Raw genomic sequence first — 21,107 nt, forward strand, 5'->3', positions numbered from 1 at the left:
TGTATTTGAAATGGGCCTAGTATGTTTCGGTAGATCTTGTATGATACCAGTCGTGTGGGTGGTAAGGAAATTTTTGAAGTTAGTTCTTTCGTGATCGGGCCGGCTATGCATATTAAAATCGGCCATAATGATGTAGTGATTGAATGAGTTTGATATAAATTGAACAAACGCTGTTGGTAATGGGTGACCAGGACGAATGTAAATAGTTGCGACGGTGATGGTGATGTTTCGTAAATATAGAGAAGTAAGGACGTATTCTGGTAGATGAAGAGTATTGCAAATATGTCTTCGATGCGGAATTTTATGGAGGAAGCCAACGGCCGTACCACCATGAGCGCGTTGGGCAGGTAATGTGCAATCCTCACGTAGTAAGGTATATCCAGGTACTCGACAACCCATAGATGGCGTTAAGAAAGTTTCGTTCAACAGAAAGGCTGTAACGTGTTCTTCAAGGAGCAGCGTTTCAAAGAGAGCTTTGTTTTGACGAAATGAACGGATATTAAGAAACAGGAACACTAGAGCCATGAGAATGAGAATCTGGTAATGAGGTGTGAAAATGGACGGTGTTCCCAGAATAAGTAGCAGTGAAGTTAACATGGAATGTGGACTTTGCGGCTTGAATGATTTGCTGGAGAATGTGAGGTCGTTGGAATGGTTGGATGTTCTGCATGGCCAAAGTGAAGAAGGTCAGAAGCTGGTCAAGGGTTATCGGAGCGTCTGTAGAATGATGATGTGTGATAGGTTGTTCTGGTGTACGAAGAGGTACTACTAATTCAGGATGGTCCCGTTGTGGGTCTGGTTTGCCCTTGCATTTATAGCTATAAGCAGGATGTTGCTCCTGACAAGTGGGACAAGTCGGAGGAGACTTTAGGTTTGTGCAGGCACGGGTAGAATGTGGGCCGGAGCAATAACCACACTTGTGCGCGTTCCGACATTCAGAAGTTGAATGTGTGTTATATTGCTGGCATTTTTCGCAGCGCACGGGCAAGGGTGGTGGTGAACGTGATGGTTCCACTCGATGCTTATGTTGATAGATGACAGCACCATTTGCTAGCAAATCGTCGATGGTTGCTTGGTGTGATGTCAGCACCCGAACCATGTAGGTGGGGCCTCGATCATTCTTGATCCTAATGGCCTTTGTGATGGTGTGCCCTTCGTATTTGAGTTCTTCTAGCACTTCTTCATCGGTGTATGAGGGATCTACCCCTCTAATAACAACGGAAAGTAATGGTGTGCGTCTAGGAGGAGGCATCTGCTTACGGCGAGTATCTTGAAGTGAGGTTAATTGCGCGCTTTTACCAAAAATGTCAATAGGCACTTTGTTTCTGATGGTTTGGAATAGTGCTTGATCAGTAGTCTTCAGTATGATACCATTGCGGGTATGGACGATCTCGGAGATGGCCGCGCGTGGTAAGTACTTTCTAAGTTGAAGTGCAACAAATTTGGAATTTGAAAACTTGCTGTCAAAATTGGTTAGAAGCATAGAATGAATAGTTTGCTGGGGAGTACGTTTAGAGTTCTCGTCTGAAGAATCGGCAATGACCATTTCATCTGAGTCTGAATCGGAGTGCAGATGTTGTTTTTTCGATGGAGGCAAAGTGCTGAGGCGGGCGGCATAGCTTTCTTTCTCTGGAGGTGACCGAGAACGAACAGAGCCAGTAGAGACAATAGAACCTACAGATGTCTGTGAAGTTCGCCGCTGGCGTCTATGTGTAGCACCAGAGTCCTTCCGTGGTTCTGCCTTTCCGGCACGCACGGATGGCCCGGCTACGACGCGCGGGAGACTGGAATGACGACCTTTGCTCTTTAAGCCAGATGTCTTGCCTGAGTCCGCCATCGTAATATCCAAATCGGTGGGCAAAAGCCCAGGAGCTATGTAGCAGAGAGTTCCAGATGTAGGTGATAATGATGTAATGTATGATAAAGGTCTGACTACCCGTTCGGATAGTAGTCAAGGTGGAGTAGAATCCCCTACCAAATCTGTAGCACTGCACACCCTTGGCTTGATCAGTCTGGACTACAGTGCTCGAAGAATTGGCGTGGAGAAGCACCCAGGATGAGGAACGGGAAGGAATTCAAAAAGCAGCTGTCCTGACGTCTGGTACGTCACAGCTGATAGTAATCGATTGATTGAACAATCGATCGGAAGTATGTACAGTCAGCTCAGCTTCAGCTCAGCTTGAAAGTGTAGTTTTGTGTCGAGTATCGGACAAAAGTCCCTGACTCGATGACAGCTGTAGAAAAGAAAATGATTAGACCTTTGGGGGGTGAGTTAGAACATGAGATACGACGACGTCATGTGGCCTTCAGCTGCAACTGTCGCAGTGAGGGGGAGAGTGTGGGTAAAGAGTTATGCTACAAACGTGGCGTCCTGTAAGTTCGTCGGTGTGTATGCGCTGTGCCAATGGCTGCAATAGCGGGGTTGACGTGGCGGGGGAGGTTGGCCCAAAAACGAGTATGGTGTTGATGTAACACGTCCCGGATAGGATATATGTTTAAGTCCTCTAGAAGTTGACGATTACGCGTATATCGGTCATGGCCTGTTATGATACGAGCTGCCCTGGTTTGCACACTCTCGACCGTGCGCAAGTGACTGAGTGCCGCATGTTGCCATGCTGGACATGCATAAGTGATTGTGGACAAAATTACCATTTTAAAGACGTGGAGTCTTGTTTCATGACTTAAGGCACTGCAACGCAGAATAGTATAGAGGGCAGATAATTTTCGAAGGGCTCGGTGTTTAATGTCCCTGATATGAAGACCAAAAGTAAGGCCTCGATCTAAGATAACTCCCAAGTATTTAGCATGCAGACGGTGTGGAACTTCAATGTTGTCATAATATAAACGATGGATGGTTCTGCTGCGTCTTTTGCTATAACAGACTGCAACGCTCTTATCCGCGTTGATTTTTAGGCGCCAGGTGGTAGCCCAACGTTGAAAGACATTGAGTTGCCGCTGCATGTAGTGGTAGGAAAGACGAAGATTGCTGCTGTTCGTGAAGAAAGCAGTGTCATCGGCGTATGTTGCAGGAAAACAGTGTGGCACAATGGGTAAGTCTGCGGTGTATAAGGTGTAAAGCAGTGGCGAAAGAACCGCGCCTTGAGGCACACCAGCTTGAATTGGTTTGGGAGCAGACTTGGTCTGTCCCACAGAGACATGGAAAAAGCGATGAAAGAGGTATGAAGTGAGGAGTTTGAGATAAGGTAAGGAGAAACCTTGTAAGCGAAGTTTATAAATGAGGCCTGGTAACCACACTTTATCAAACGCCTTCGAGATATCAAGGTATACACCTACAACATAATGTCGTCGATTAAAAGAGGTAGTCAGATGGTCGACTACCCTCACTAATTGGCTTGTTGTGCTGTGGTTAGCACGAAAACCAAATTGATGGTGGGGGAGTATATCTAGAGTGGTGACGTGCTCCTGAAGTCGGGCGAGAAGCACTCGTTCGAAGAGTTTGCTCACATGAGATAATAGGCTAATTGGTCTATAGTTTTCTGGAAGAGTCGGATTTTTACCTGGTTTAGGGAGAAGAATGACTTTCGCTTCTTTCCAAGCACGGGGAAAGTAGCAAACCTGAAGGATGCCTGTAAATAAAGCAGCAAGATAGAGGAGTAGCTTCCGTGTCCCATGTTTCAGTAGTTCTGGGCGGATCTGATCAACTCCAGGCGCTTTTTTGTTGGGCAAGTGACAAATTTGACGCTCAACTTCCCTTGGTGTTACGACCTCAGGCAGGGGAAGTATTGGTTGAAAATGGAGCATGCGCATAGTGGCCCGAACGTCCTGCCGAATATGAGGAACGACAGGAGTCGCATTAGGTGTAAACTGGCGCTCTAGAGATGCAGCAAATAGGTCTGCTTGCCCGTGGTCGTCATGTATGACCCCATGCGGACCTTGCAGTATTTGAGTTTGACGAGAAGTCTCTCGGCGCTGGAAAAGGCGGGAATACTGCCAGATTTTAGTGTCATTAAGTGTGACCCCACGAAAAAGTGTCTCCCAGTACTGCTCGGTTTGTCTTCTAGTGAGTGTCTTGATTTTGCGGCTTAAGGTGTTCCATAGTGTTTTGTAGAGTGGGTGTCTAGTGCGCTGCCAAGTACTTCGAGCCCAGCGTTTGAGATGGATATAAAGACGAAGTAATGGAGAGTCACAGTGTGGATCGGACTGCGAGTCAGGAATTATTGATGTGCTGAGGGAGTCAGCCGTACGTAGAGCAATTGTGAGATGGGCGACCGCCTGATCAATTTCCGCAGGAGAATTTGGACGAGCGGCTATGTCGAGCAAAGAGTTTAATTCCTGCTTATAGACATCCCAGTTCGTAGTTCGGGAGATATGAGCGGGTGCAGGACGGGAGATATGACGATGCGAAATTTTGAAAAGGACCGGATCATGATCTGAGTCCAGTGCTGAGATCACGTAAGGACGTGTAGCTAAGATGGTATCTTTGCTTAGAACTATGTCCAACACATCCGGTTCTCCGCCTGCTTTAGGATGGTGAGTTGGATCAGGTGGCCCATAGGCAATGAATGGAGATGTGTGCAGATACCGGTGTAATATTCGTCCGTTTTCGTTGGAACGTCTGGAGTGCCATTCCCCATGTTTTGCATTGAAGTCCCCTGCCAAGATGATCTTGGGGCCCAAGGTCGAGATGGCGTCGAAATCATTGGGATCTAAGTCATGTGCTGGAGAACGGTAGCCCGTGACCAATATGAGAGGAATCCCGGGGAGGAAGACTTCTATAGCAAGAGCTTCTAGTGTGTGTAACTGGGGTAAAAGGAGTTGTCTAGCCTTGAAACTTCGTTTCAGGGCAATCAGTAATCCTCCTTTCCGTCCTTGAACTCGATCGAGGCGAAATAATTGGTAGTTGGGCAGTCTCCAGTGTGTAACCTGGGCAGTGAAGTGAGTTTCCTGTATAAGTAAGATATCGACCTGATGTTCTGCTAGAAAACGAATTAGGAGACTCTTCTGGTCGGTAAGACCATCTGCATTCCAGGTTACAACAGTTATAGTGTGATGAATGAGTGGTTGGTTAGAAGCAGCCATCAGCAATCATGTCAGCAAATGTCTCTATGACGACAGCAGCCTTGGACGCAAGATCCGTGGCTTCCCGAAATCTAGTAAATCCTTTCTTGATATGAGAGATAATGCGGCCAAAGTTGAAGGTTTTGATGTATGTGAGGAGTGAATGGAGATTGAAGTCATTAACGGATGGTGTAGACGCACTATCTGGTGTGTTGGGCGTAGAGGGAGCATCCTGATTTGGTGGTGGAGGTCGGTCGATGCGAGGTGCCTTATTGTCCAGTGAAGTTGATACAGTAGGACCGGAGCTGCGGCCAGAAGGAGTTGATTTCTTGAGAGCATCTGAGTATGAGCGAAAGACGGGACAACCGCGATAATTGGCTGGGTGGTCCCCTCCGCAGTTTGCACAGGTTGCTGGCGTAGATGCATCTGGTTTGGCACAGGCTTTCGTAAAATGACTTTGCCCACACTTGACACACTTAGGTTGAGCTTTGCAAGTGTCTTGTGAATGACCAAGACGTTGGCAGCGGTAACACTGCAGAACACTCGGCGGCCGATAAGGCTCAAATGAAACTTTATAATGAAGTAATCCTGATATGTTGTAGATCTCCTGTATATTTGGAGTTTTCTCGAGGGAGATGAGAAAAAGTGGCATGAGGACTCTATCTCCACCAGTGGGGCCCCGACGAGACATTTGATGAATCGTGATCGGCTTAAAACCTAAAGTGAATAGTGCAGACTGAAGATCAGCGACGTCGGTATCGATGGGTAATTTGCGAACGACAACCTTTACGGGTCGGTCACTTTTGGCGATGCCAGTAGCGTATTCAGTTTTCGTCTGTTCGCAGTAGTTTTTGATAGTTGTGAAATCGTCCCTAGAAGATACCTGAATCACAATACGTTCTTTGTTATGCCGAACCTGAGGTGATTCTCTGAGGGTCTTGGAAAGGCTTTTGGTAAAGTTGTAAGTGTTTTTGATGCCGTAAATGTAAATAGGAGGTGGTTTAATCTCTTTGGTGCTTTTGGGCCGTGGCTCTATCACAGGAGACTCGTCAGCTGTGAGAGTAGATAGAGGCTCAAATCGGTTACTCATCGGTAAAGCAGGGAAGTCTGATGAATGTTGTTGGCTCAGTGTGGACTCCAAGGACGAGCGACGTCGCTTGGGTGTAGTAAACAGGGTAAAGTCCATGGCATTGTCGTCCTGCGGTGGAGCAAGGGATGGAACGTCTGTCGTCGACCGGTTAGTAGAGGATGATCCTGACTTGGCAGTAGTGCCGGAGGTGGAGGGCCGCCCCAGCGGAACAAGGAAGTCCTCAGGCCGGTATTGAGATCGGCTGACTATCTTCGTTGGGATTTTGGTCTTCTTTTTCGAGATGACTGGCTTGGACGTAGCCATCATAGGAGCTCAGATGACGAGTGAAGCTGAGATGTCAAATGTATAAGCTACCCTCCGAAGAGGAGAGTAACTTAAGAAATCGTTTAGCCAATAGAAATTGCAAGGTCGTCAACAGATAATATCAACGTGGTGCGTTAACCTCCGTGGAGGTATTAAATATAATTCGACGGTTGTTTCCTCAGCCTCAAAGAGGCAAGTAATCCAACCGTATGTACGAAGATCGCGACTAAAATAAACCAATGGGGATGAATACCTAAGTGACTTGATTATTTTTCTCCGCCAGCTACGGATACCCTATTTTTTTACCTGGTTAGAGATTCCAGGTGGCCAGTTCTACAGTCAGGTTTTTTTTTTTTTTTTTTTTTTTTTTATAATTGCTAGCGAAAGGCTAGCTACCTCTGAGAGGGTTACGCCCTCTTTTAGGGAAGTGACGTTACGAGACAGAGGAGTATAAGGTTTGTGGTTGGTCTAAGTGCTTTAAGAGACTTTATTCATAGTATTAAAGGATTTAAGGAACTTTTCGCTCCTTAACATTAGGTTTAAAGGTATACATAAATATAAATATAGACACAAAGAAATAACATATATAGCTGTTATGAAAATCAAAGTATAAATATGAAAAGAATAATAATAACAATAAATGAGAAACATTATATAAACAATACGGGATATATAAATGTGAGAAACATAATGTGATTATTCGTGGTATTATAGCAGAATGATTAATGGTGGTGAGTGATGAGATGAGGTGCAAGCACAGGACAACACATATGAAAAATATTAGCAGACAGATGCTGTTATCTTCTTGCCTAGGGGGACTCTAGGCTATGATGAGAGACGTAATGGACCCAGGTTAGTATGAAGAATTTACTGTGCGTGAAATGATGGAAAAATGAGTGGCAAATGAGCATGAGTGATGTAGTCAGTTAGCAAGAACAGGGAGGGGTCATCGGGAGGAAGCGTGTAATGGTATAATGTAAAAAGAAGAGATAATGGACTGTGAAAATACCGGGTGGGTGTGGGATGCAGTGCTATGTAGTGCATAGTCTCGAAAAGTAAAGGATGTTGGGTTTGAAAACGGCGACGTATGTATGACAGTCGAAGAGTTTCGAGGTAGTACTGCAAGGCAGGAAAAGTAATGCGCTGATAGAGTTCCTGTGTTGGGCTAGGTAATTTGATACGATAAGCTATGCGGAAGGCGTGGCGTTCAAGGATAAGAAGTTTGTGATAGAATTTTTCTGATGCGGCAATCCAAGCTGTGAAACCATATGTTAGAGTAGGGCGGAGAAAGACTTTATAAGTGTTTAAGACTGTGTGTGCTTTTAGACCCCATGTCGTTCCTGCGAGACGTTTAAGCAAATTCAGGCGATTGTAAGCTTTTGTTAAGATTGTTTTAAGGTGGGGCGTCCAGGTAAGATGTTTGTCATACGTGATGCCTAAGTAAGTGACTGTGTTTGTAGCTAGCAATGGAACGTTGTCCACATAGAGAGATAGGCAACGTGGATTTCGGCGGACTTTGGTAGTTTTCTTTGGCGGAATAAAGAGGATGGCCTGAGTTTTAGTAGCATTTATGGTAAGTTTCCAATGACGACACCAAAGGCAGAAGTCAGTGATGGCTGTTTGTAAGACGTTGTTGATATGCTGGATAGATGTTCCTAGTGCCAGAAAAGCCGTGTCATCAGCATACTGAAAAGAATAGACTTTATCTGGAAGACGTGGCATGTCAGCAACGAACAGAATGTATAATAGAGGTGAAAGTGCGGATCCTTGTGGAACTCCTGAGAGTAAGAAGATCGGGTGAGACAGATGGTCGTTTATGGCAACATAAGTGAGACGCCCAGAGAGAAAGTTAAAGATAAGCCTTATGTATGCTATAGGAAGTTGGAGCCTGAACAGTTTGTGAATAAGTCCGAGATGCCACACCTTATCGAAAGCTTTCTCGAGATCGAATAACACCAGACATGATGGTTTCACTCTGTTATAGTGTGTAGTGATAAGGCTTGTGAGTCGTAAAAGTTGATCGTTTATCGAGAAAGAAGGGCGAAAACCTGCCTGAGTGAGAGGTATGACGTTTCTGCTATTTAGATAAATATGAAGGCGTTTAACGAGGATGCGTTCGAGGATTTTACTGAATGTGCTTGTGAGCTGGATCGGTCTGTACGAAGAGATCTCTTGAGGAGGCTTACGTGGTTTTGGGAACATAAGCGTCTTTGATGTTTTCCATGACAGAGGGAAGTAACCTGTACGTAGTATGAACGTGAAGATATTGGCGATAAGGATGAATAGTGTAGGTGGACACTCCCTGATCTGTCGATAAGTGACGTTATCAAGGCCAGGCGCTGTGTTTCGTTTATATTTGATGGTATCGGTGATCTCTTGTACAGTGATAGGTGCTGTGACAGGTTGATTGTTGGCGAGTTCATGGAGATGATTAGGTTGCAAAAGTGGAGAAGTGTCGGCTCTATCAGCAATATGGGGTGTATTCGCAGGTGGTGGTGGCGTGAATATGCTCTGTAAATGATCTGCGAAAGCATTTGCTTTCTCCGTATCAGTGTGAGCAGCGGAGTTGCCGATCAGAATGGGGTATGGAGTTTTTGTAAACTTTCCGCATAAAGCATTAAACTTTTTCCAGTATTTGGTCGGGTGTCTGGTGTTAGACAGATTATTACAGGTTTTAACCCAACATCTAAGTTTATAGGCTTGAATGTAGTTATGCACAGTTCTCTGGAGCTGCTGATGATGGCGTAAAGCTTCAGGATTTCTAGTACGAATGTAGTCTCTATAAAGTTGGCGAGAACGTGAGATCATGGTCAGATAATGTGGGGGCAAGCGAGGTTGATAGGGGATATTTTTACTGGTAGGTATATAAAGAGTACTAGCTTCCTGTATAGTATTTGTGAGTGTATTGACCGTGGTGTAGAGCTCGTCTTCCGTAGTGGGGGATGAAAGGTGCTCGGTGTGATGAGTAAGGTAGGACCGATAAGAGACCCAGTTAGCTTTGTCAAAACGATAGGAGGTCCGGGAAGGTATTTGTAAGCGAGGGGATGCCGTAGAGTTGAGATTTATGGTGAGTTTAACAGGAGCATGATCACTACCGAGAGGATCAAGTACTGCAATGGAGCTGTGAGTTAGAAGTGTGCTAGATGTGATAACGATGTCTGGTGTTGTGTTAGACTCTGGTCGCGTAGGTTTGGGCAGATGATGAATGGTGCCAGTGGTGTTTGTGGTGATAAAAGCTTCAAAATTAGTACGAGCGTGTTGCGTACGACTGTGCATATTGAAATCTGCCATGATAATATAGTGCCGATAAGTGTTAGAAATATGTTGTACAAGGTGTAGTGGGAGGGGATGGCCAGGCCGTATATAGATAGTAGCGATGGTGATAATAAGAGATTTAAAATACACAGTGACAATGATGTGTTCCGGTAAAGCGGCAATCGAACAATCGTGTTGGCGATAAGGTAAATGCGGAGAGAAACCAACTGCTACGCCCCCATTAGCACGCTGTGCTGGCAGGACATTGTCTGCGCGTAAGATGGTATAGCCTGGTAGGCGACATGTAGTTGATTTTGTGAGGAATGTTTCATTGAGTAAAAAAACTGTAATACGTTCCTCGTGGAGCAGGGCTTCAAACAGAAGCTTGTTTTTCGAAAAGGATCGGATGTTTAAAAATAGAAAATTTAGAGCCATGATGAAGTAGGAATTAACCGGTTTGATTGGTTGGAGATGCATGAAAATGGACGGTGTTCCCAGAATATGTTGCCGTGAAGTGAATATGAAAGGTTGCTTTGGCTGCAAGGGTGATTTGCTGTAAGATGTGTGGCCGGATAAAAGGGTGGATGTTTTGCAGTGCGAGCGTAAGAAAGGTGAGCATTTGATTTACTGTGACTGGAGTTTCGACTGTGGGCGGAGTGGTGGGAACATTGGATGTTATACGTAGCGGTACGACCAATTCAGGGTGCTGCGGCGTCGGTTCCGGTTTTGCTTTACATTTATAACTGTAGGTCGGATGGCTGTCAGGACATGTAGAACATTGTGCTGGCTGATGTAAATTTGTGCATAATCTGGTTGAGTGTGGTCCTGCACAGTAACCGCATTTGAACTCATTTTTGCACTCAGCTGTACTATGAGTATTGTAGGCCTGACAGCGTTCGCAGCGAACTGGAAGCGGTGCCATTGAACGTGATGGTTCGACGCGATGTTTTCGATTGTAGATGAGAGCTCCGTGAGCAAGCAAATCGTCTATTGTGTCTTGATGGGGTGTAAGAATGCGAATCATGTAGGTGGGCCCACGGTCGTTTCGGATTCTAAGTGCCTTAGAGATGGTGTATCCTTCAAATTTTAGTTCGTCAAGAACTTCCTCGTCTGTGTAAGACGGGTCTACTCCACGGATGACAACAGAGAGAAGAGCTGGCCTCCGAGGTGGAGGGGGTTGCTTGCGGGTTGAAGGTGTGAGTTGGGTGATCTCTGCTTGTGCCCCAAAAATATCTATAGGGACTTTGTTGCGGATAGTCTTGTAGAGATCAGGATCTGTTGTTTTTATAATGTACCCATTTCTGGTGTGCACAATTTCCTTGATGGAAGCACGTGGAAGATATTTTCTCAGTTGAAGAGTAACGAATTTCTCATTGGAAAACTTGGTGTCGTAGTTGCGGAGGAGGATAGAAAATGATGTCGGAACAGGTGAAGAAGCAGAAACTGTTGGAGCGCCTGTATCCATAGTATCGGTATCAGAATGCTCAGTATGTTGCTTTTTCTTTGGCGGTGAGTCTTGTACACGGGCAGCGTAACTTGGCTTGGATTGAGGCGACCTGGAGCGAACTGAGGTAGTAGATTCAATAGATGCGCCAGAAGTCTGAGAATCTCTTCTTTGGCGGGAGCTTGAAGAGCTTGGTTGTGATTTTGAAGGCCCCTTCCGTAGCCCCACCTTGGTGGGACATACGGAAGGTCCATCAACCACAGAAGGTAGATTTTGATGTCGACCGATATTTCGTTTGCCAGGTTTCGTGCCATGATCCGCCATAGTCAAGTCTATCCGGTGGGCAGATGCCCAAATGCTGTGTATACGATGTGATGTGATGTGATGTGATGTGATGAGATGCTAGCAAGGTTGGACTACCCGTTTGGATAGTAGTCCAGGTAAGGCAGTTCCCCTATTAATGCAGTGACACTGTACACCCTTGGCTGAGATAAGTCTGATGAACAGTGTCCTGAAAAAACGCGGAGAAAAGCCCAGGAACAGGAGAAGGAAGGTTTGCAAAAACCGTCACCGTTCTAAGTAGGTGGCGCTTCAGAGGCAAACCTCTGGAAAGTATGTACAGTCAGTTTTTTTTTTTTTTTTTTTTTTTTTTTTTTTTTTTTTTTTTTTTTTTTAGCTAGCTCGGAAGCTAGCAACCTCTTAGAGGGGTACGCCCTCTTTTAGGAATGGGATATTGAGGCAAAGGGTGGAAGCCGTATATTGGGAGAGGATCTAAGGGATGTATAGGTTACATTTTCTACAGTTATATTCTTTTATTGCATCATTTATTAAAAGCATAATATACATATGAGTATAAACGGACATTATGATCTTTGCGATCATAATCATACATACAGGTAGAGGAAAAGGTAATAATATAAACATATAACAACAAAACAAGAAAACATATTGAAGGTACGATAAGAAAATTAGCAAAAGAAAAGAAAAAAAAAACTTATAGTACTAGATACATAACACAGACGATGAAGTATGATAGTTATATATATTGATAGATGAGATGGTCATGGAGGATGGAATGAAGTGCAAGCACGTCACAACACGAGGGAAAAGTTAAATGAACAAATGCTGTTATCTTCTGCCTAGGGGCGACGCTAGGCTGATGAAGACAGAGGGAGCCCTGTTAGTCACAAAGGAAGATCACTGTGCAGTATATGAAGGAAATATGTGAGAGAGATGAGCATGAATACGATATTCATCCAGGAGTTCCAGGTCAAGATGATTAGGGGGTAAAGTGTAGCAGTAGAGCGTGAAAAGAAGGTGCAAAGGGGTATAGTAGTAACGAGGTCTGCACGGGTGCAGTGAAAGGTAGTGCATAGTGTCGAGAAGCAGGGGGTGGTGACGGGAGTAGCGATCAGTGAGAAAGTTACTGCGTAAAGTTTCTAAGTGAAATTTAAGAATAGGAAATGTAATGAGAGAGTATAGATCACAGGTGGGACTAGGTAATGAAATACGATGGGCAAGGCGAAAAGCATGGCGCTCAAGAACTGCAAGCTTGTTATAATAGGATGGTGGTGCGGACATCCAGGCTGGAAAACCGTAAGTAAGTACTGGCCGAAGGAAAACTTTATAAGTATTGAGAACAAGCCGGGAAGAGAGACCCCAAGTAGTTCCAGTTAGTCTCTTGAGTAGATTTAGTCTATTATAAGCCTTAGTTTTAACAGAGTTGAGGTGAGGGGTCCAAGTGAGATGATGGTCGAAAATGAGGCCAAGATAAGTGACAGTTTTGCTAGGGTGTAGTGGTATATCATTGACATGTAATGAAAGGAGTGTTGGATTACGATGTACTTTTGTGCGTTTACGAGGCGGGATGAAAACTATCGCTTGCGTTTTACCGGCATTAATTGTTAAGTTCCATGTTCGGCACCAGTGTGTAAAACGATTGATAGCTTCCTGAAGTGCGATATTGATTTGCGGAATGGTGCGGCAGAGAGCAAGAAATGCCGTATCGTCGGCGTATTGAAACAGATGGACAGTGCGTGGTAGGTCTGGAAAGTCAGCAACGAAAAGTAGATATAACAGAGGCGATAAAGCAGATCCCTGTGGGACGCCAGAGAGCAGAAAAATGGGATGTGAAAGCTCAGAATTTATGGCAACGTAAGTAAGACGGCAAACAAGAAAATGATAAATGAGTCGTATATAAGTCATAGGAAGTCGGAGTCTGACTAGCTTGTAAATGAGCGCTAAATGCCACACTTTATCGAATGCCTTTTCGAGATCAAACAGAAGAAGGCAGGATGGTTGAAGCAGATTATAATGGTTGGTGATGAGCGTCGTGAGACGGAGCAACTGATCATTAATAGAGTAACCAGGGCGGAAACCAGCTTGATGGGTAGGAATGAGATGTCTATCGTTTAAATAGGGATGTAATCTTTTAACGATGATCCTTTCAAAGATTTTGCTGAATGTGGACGTTAGTTGGATTGGTCTGTAAGAGGAAACGGCACTTGGAGGTTTGTTAGGTTTCGGAAACATTAGACATTTTGAAACTTTCCAGTCAGTAGGGTAGAAGCCACTGCGAAGAATGAACGTAAAGATAAGTGCTAGAAGATGAAGTAGTGCAAGAGGGCTTTCTTTGATATGCCGGTAAGTTATTCCATCGAAGCCTGGGGCAGTGTTTCGCTTACGCTGAACCACAGCTGTGATTTCTTCCGACTGAACGGGGACATTTAGAACGTGCGGTGGAAGAGTATGATTGGCGTCTGGCTGAAAGTGGTGTAAGTCCGTATTTATGCTGGTAACAGGATGAGAACGGGAGACATGAACTTGTGCAGGAGGTGTAAATATGCCTTGAAGGTGTGCAGCAAAAGCGTTTGCTTTGTCCAAATCAGAGTGTAACGGTTTTCCATCGACAAGAAGAGGATACGTGGTTTTCGAGAACTTACCACACAAAGCGTTAAAACGCTTCCAATACACCGTGGGATGAGTTGTGTCAGCAAGGTGGTTGCAGGTTTTCACCCACTGCCTTTGGCGATATGCTATGAGGTAATTTCGAACAGTTCTTTGTAGCTGATGGTGGTGATGAAGTGCATCCGGGTTTCGTGTACGGAGATATTCACGATAAGCTTGCCGTGACTGACGGATCAGAGGAAGGTACTGTGGTGGTAATTTTGGACGGTATGGTATGGATTCTGTTTGTGGTATGTAAAGAGCAGAGGCTTGTTGAATAGCAGAGGTAATATGGTCAATTTGAGTAGTGAGTTCGTCTGAAGTATTGGGCGCTTGGTAAGATGCAATAGCGGTGGAGAGATAAGAGCGGTAACTCGGCCAGTCGGCTTTATCGTACCGGGGTGAGAGACGGGCTGGCAGTTGGTGTTGTTGATGAGCAAGGCCTGTATGATATGTCAGTTTAATTGGGGCATGATCGCTACCCAGTAAATCAAGGACGGTGATAGTGCAACGTGTGCTGAGCGTATTAGAAGTAATTGCAATATCCGGTGTGGTGTTCGATATTGGGCGAGTGGCAGCTGGAAGATCAAGAATAACTCCTGTAGTATGAGTCGTGATGAAATCTGTAAAACGAGTGCAGTCTTGAGCGGAGCGACTATGGAAGTTGATGTCTGCGAGTATTATATAGTGGCGATAGGTAGTGGAGATATGTGAGAAGAAATCCAGAGGAATTTGATTGCCTGGTCTGATGTAGAGCGTAGCTAAAGTGATCGTGATGTTTTTAAAATATAGAGTGGTAATGACATGTTCTGGTAAATGTAAAACGGGACATTGTTGTTGCCTGAATGGGATGGTGTGTCGGAAGCCTATAGCAGCTCCGCCGTTAGCTCGCAATGCCGGTAGTGGATTATCATGACGAATTAAAGTATAGTTAGGAATGCGGCAGGAGACAGACTTAGTCAGGAAAGTTTCGTTCAGAAGGAAGGCTGTAATATGCTCTTCAAGTAAAAGAGTCTGGAAAAGAACTTTGTTTTTAGGAAGAGATCGGATATTTAAGAATAAGAATGACAGATCCATGATGATACATAGGTTAAACAGTTGTTTCATGGCGTGTAGTATGAAAATGAACATAGTTATTTGAATATGTAGCATATAGAGAGACGTTGAAGGTTAATTTGGCTGCAAGTGTAAGCTGGTGAAGAACGTGTTGACGATTAAAAGGATGTATATTCTGGAGTGCAAGGGTAAGAAATTCTAATAGTTTGCCTACCGTGACTGGATCATCAACATGTTTCTCAGTGTTGGTGGATGCAGACTGGGTACGGAGAGGAGCAACTAATTCTGGATGCGTTTCATCAGGCTTTGGTTTGCTTTTGCATTTATAGCTGTAGGCGGGGTGCCTATCTTGACAGGTGGGACACTTAGGCGGGAGTTCCATGTTAGGGCAAAGGCGCGTGTGATGTGGGCCAGAACAGTAACCACAGACAGATGCATTTTTACAGTCAGCCGTTGCGTGGCTGTTATAGGTTTGGCACCGCTCACAACGAAGGGGTAAGGGTGCAGGTGAACGAGAAGGTTCGACCCTATGTCGTCGCTTGTATATGAGGGCGCCTTGAGTGAGAAGTGTATCGATAGTGTCCTGACTGGATGTGAGAATTCTAACCATGTAGGTTGGCCCGGTGTTATTGCGAATACGAATGGCTTTGTTAATGGTATGCCCTTCATATTGCAGTTCTTCTTGGATTTCCTCGTCGGAGTACGTGGGATCAACTCCTCGAATCACGACAGAGAGCATTGGAGGTCGCCTAGGTGGAGGTGGCTGTTTCCGTCGAGAAGAAGACAGAGACGTAATAATGGAGTTGGTACCAAAGATTTCAAAAGAGGCTTTATTGCGTACTGTCGTGAGGAAATCGGGCTCTGTGGACTTCAATATGTAGCCGTTTCGCGTTTTCACAACTTCCTGGAGTGGAAGGCTGGGCAAATATTTCCTAAGTTGGAGGATGATGAACTTTTCGTTTGAATACTTAGGATCGTATTTCTGAAGTAGAAAACAATAAACAGATGCAGATTGTTGATTTGGCAAGATATTGGTTGCTGATGCTCGGCGCGAGGAGGTGGAATTTTCGGCGTCCATGTCAGATAACTCTGAATCGTTAGCGGTATGTTGCTTCTTAGCAGGAGGAGATTTTGCTTTGCTGACATAGCTGGGCTGACTCAGTGGCGATCTAGATCGTGGCCTACTGGATGCATTTGACACTGTTGAGGCAGTTGAGCGCTCTGAGGCTCGGCGGCGTCTTTCGCTGTGCTCTCTCCGCTTCTCCACCTTCGTGGAGCTAGCAGAGGGAGTTGTGAAAACAGGTGGTAAACCTCCGTGTCTGCATTCTAGAGGTGGTCCAGTAGCTTTGCCAGAGTCCGTCATGAGCAACACGAGACCTGCGGCACGAAGCCGTAATGACGTGTGTTTGTGTAAGAAATCCCTGATCAAATGAGATGAAATGAAGCAAAGGTAAGACGACCCGTTTGGATAGCCGTCAAGGTTGGATAAATTCACTTGCCAAACTCGTAGCACTGGACGCCCTTGACTAGATAAGTCTGACGGACAGAGCTCAAAAGTAATGCAAGAGAAAGAATCCGGGATGAGGAAGAGGAAGGAAACAAAATGCAGCTGTTCTGACGTCTGGTACGTCACAGCTGTTTGGATCGAATTAAATATCGATCGAGAGTATGTGTACAGTCAGGTTGGAGAAATAGTACTAGTCCCCAAGAACACCTAATAAAATTGCGTTTGTTTTGATGATCCTTCATAATACACTACAATGCTAACAGGAATATCCATATTAAGTATACATTCTAACGAACACTATTACACGAAATAACAAATTTAAAAAAAAAATCACTACTCTTTAAGATTGTTAACACATTTTGCCACCATTTAGTATGTCAAACATGCTGCCATCTGTCGAGCACAGTGAACACTGATGGAAAACTGAAACTATAATACTTCCACCTTCGCTAATAACATAGGTAAGTTGCTTTTAGATTATCATGTCTCATTCATGTTAATTATATATTGGTTCTGCCTTCTGTAATTATCCAGAGCTTGTAAATAAACTAATCTCTCTCACCACACTTCATTTTTTTTCATCAAGTTGTAGTCTATTGTTTTCATCATTAATCCATATGAATGCTAAGGAACGGATTATTTTTTGCAAACACCAAGACCTTCCTTATTTTTTTTTCTCGAAGAACTCGCAACAGTGGTTTGAAAGAAGGTCGTTGATAGTGAATAATAGGGATTTCATTAATTGCTCGACGAATAACGCATTTCTCAAAATAATTCAATGAAATTTTTCTTTTTCGTTGTGCTTGCTTCTTATTTGGAGTAACAAGCTCTTTCTCATAATTGTGTTTATTTCTCGCGCACTCGTAACACGTTCTAGAGTAGCTACTTACTGAAACAACGGTAGCTTCAGATACTCCCCTTTACACTTCTTTTACCTTAATTGGATTTCAATTGTCAGCCTCTATCTTCATAAAATCATAAATATTAACAAAAATCAATCAGCTTTTCCTGGGAATCGTTTTCGTTTTTCTAAGTTTTCTGTCCCTTTTAAGCTGTATTATGATTAAAAAAAAAAAGCACACAAAACAATTTAACGCAGCACAGAACTAATACACAAAGAACACCATACTTCACTCAATACAAGAACACTAACCTGTTCGGCTTTTCATGAGAGTCTCAAAACGTACGCTTGTGTGCTGTAATGAACAAACACCCCAGGAGAATGGCTACCAATAGGATCATTTTCTTCTACCACCGAAAGTGACAAACTTCCTTGTATAAGGGAGAGAGGAGTTAGCAAGTCTGTAGCCACTATTTCATTAAGGCTAGGACATGATTTGCGGTCCCTATAACGAATAGGTAACAATTATAGGTTGCGTTATGTGATGTAATTTTAATTACTTTAACTTGTTTTACGATCCTCATGCAGTTTGTTTAGAAAAAGAAAAAAGTGCGCGAATAAAGAAATCTTTAACTCACCAAATGCACCTTTACATCTTATTAAATAAATAGACTATTTCTATTTCATTATTCAGATCTTTCTAAAAGAAGATAAGAAAAGGGAACTGCAGATTGATTGAAGGTCTAGTTTTGTCATTCCTTAACCCATTTGCTCCCAGAAAGAAAAACGTTTGTGAATAGGGTCGAAATTTCCTAGCCTTCGTCATTGGGACCTCTTGTTACTCTGGAAAGAGAAATTTAGTTCTTGTCATTTACGATTCTGCGTCACGTGACTGATCTCATATGAGATCTCTGGGACTTTGTGGTTTAAAATATACAGTACAGCATCGATTATCCGAAGTAATGGGGGACACGGGTGTTCGGAAAACTGGTTTGTTCGGATAATCGAACTGTACATGTTTATTTGCCAAAAAGAAGTACTGTACAGTTAATTTATTCATAAAAACAGGCATCTCCTTAAGTATTACAAAGTAACGTACAAAAGCAACTTTAGTAGGAATATATAGTATGTGGTACAACAAAAATATGTACATATTACATACGCATTTTCCATGAACAATACACACACTACACAAAATTAACGTTTAAAAAATCCTTTATTTTGGTCTGTCTAAGCAAGCCTACACGCTTACGAGAAGATAAGTCACGTACTTTTTTCATTACAGATATCTGAAAGTGGTCACTTTCATCTTGGGCTTCAAACCATCGCAAAGCAGTATCTAAACAGGTGCGAGTGAGTACACAGTTCGGTTAAGCGGTCGTTCGGTTAACCTACGTTCGGATAATCGACGCTCTACTGTACATGTATTTTGAAGACTAGAAAATATAATCTAACTTATAGTGTAAGGCAAAAATAGAAAAAGGATGGTTATATATGGTTTTATTTTGAAGAACATAAGAACTTAAACACATTAGCTCCGATACTGTGTGTTATTTTGTTAACATTACGAAGGATTATAATCGAAAAGGTTGTAACTAAAATAGTATTTTTTTCACCATGCCGATTCCTTTCAATTACACATAACAACACGTTTATACTTGTGTATGGAAGGTATATTTCACTCAACACACAAAGTTACATTGCATTTGACAGAGTGGCTTCTTAGTTGACCTGCACATCCTACTCTCTGACAACGTCGTTGTTCTATTCTTTTGGTAAGTGATCCTTCCCATCAAATTGAATGTCACCTATCACAGTAGATCGTGAGTAGTGGAATTCAAAATTGAGCGATTTTGTGTTAGAAGATAAGTGTTATTTACCTTCGGAAGTCAAGAAGTGTCATGAAATATCGTCCTGTTCTTGTTTCCACTAGCCAACTACTGACAACCGCCATATCTTGTGCTGTAATAACCAGTGGTCAGAACCATTTCTTGCCGCGAACATGTACTGAATATTTGGCGCAGAACCAACATTGAAGATCAGCACCTCCCATTTTTTTCTTATAATTATTTATAACATTTGTTGCTAATCGGAATTTTCTGTTTTCCTTCCCCAAAAAGCTTCCTAGAAGAAGAACTGTGGCAAAAGTTAAAGAACTGTTACCATTCCACCTTTTAACCAAGATTTGGTATGTTTTGTTGAAACGACCATTGAAGAAGTTTCTGTTCATCTTGATCTCTTTCGCACTCAGCACTGGACATTGACGCAAACGTTGCTCGCTTATCGCTCCTGATGCTCGAAATTCCATATCCTTTACGTCTTTTAGCAGCTGAATACTTGTAAATAAATGTACTTTATCGGGTGGTAACATTTGAAATGTAAACAACACTACGTAAAATTTCAAAGTTGCTGTCGCTGTTATAAACTGAAATAATATCAAGATCTTATCTACTTCCTTACCAACTTATATCTGTTTCATTCCCAGTTTTAATTTTTGAGTCTTAAATTTCCAAAAGTGTTCATTAATATTACAGACGAAACGAGACAAGAAATAAGGTTTTCTCAGCTGATCTCGATTCTCGAAGAATGTTCCAGAAGTCTCGTCTCGATTATCAGAAATATTTCTCTCGTCTCCTGTCGTTGTGTTCTTTAGTGTACAAACTTTGTGTCCTGGTTTTCTTCTTAAGTAAATCTAGGAGTTACCATTATCCTTCCACGTTACGAGGAGTCCACAAAGGGTTTGATAAAAACGCATAAATCGTATTTATTACTGCCAGGGATGCAAATAACCACTCACCCACTGGCCCAGGTAGTTGATTGGTACTGCCGAGTATTTAATATCACTATTATTTATTTCTACGGTAAGTAAATGTTTCCCATTGTGGGATGTTGGCAAGTAACTTTTCTCTTAGGCTAGTAAAATGTTATTGTCTATTAGCATCCCTGAGTTAAATATTGTGTAATGTCTAACGTATCATTACACATTGATAAATATTTCTCATGTCCATGTACAATCACCTTATTAAATTATAATTCTTTCAATTATAAATCGTGTGAAATGAAAAAAGTGTATGAAACGTAAATCGTGGATGAAGTAGTGTTCCCTACGTAGCTATAAAAATTTCTAGCCTCGTCTCGAATATGAGAATTTTCAAACTTCTCGTGTATACTCGAATTTGGAAGTATACTTCTTATCTCGCATCTCGTCTCGTTCTCGTTTCCGATTTTTTTTCTGATGAGCAACTTTATTGTTCTTGAAGGAACTTACAGAGAAAGAGTAAACATTGTCTCGCCTAGCAACGAACGTGTTGTTTGGACATTGTTTATCCTTCTAGAATGTTATTCCTGTTATTTCAATTTATTATGTACCTGCTATCATGACTTCATTCAAATCACTGGTTTGATTTCGAGAGATCATTACGTTCCATTTTTGAGACGATCCCACTAAGAGTGGGCAGTAGTGAAGGCTTATAATTGATCAAGTAATCGCTGCCTCGATCCAATATGAACTTGTTCACTCTCCACTTTTTTATATTTGTTCAAGTTCTTGTCCTAATTGTCAAATTCTTGCACCGATCTCGGTCATATTTCGAGTCGGAAAATCGTTGTTTCTATCTCCTTTTCGCCACAAACTGAATGTGATTGC

The sequence above is a fragment of the Thermobia domestica genome, chromosome 14 (assembly GCF_964235325.1).
Source record: "Thermobia domestica chromosome 14, izTheDome1.hap1.1, whole genome shotgun sequence".
Taxonomy (NCBI): Eukaryota; Metazoa; Arthropoda; class Insecta; order Zygentoma; family Lepismatidae; genus Thermobia; species Thermobia domestica.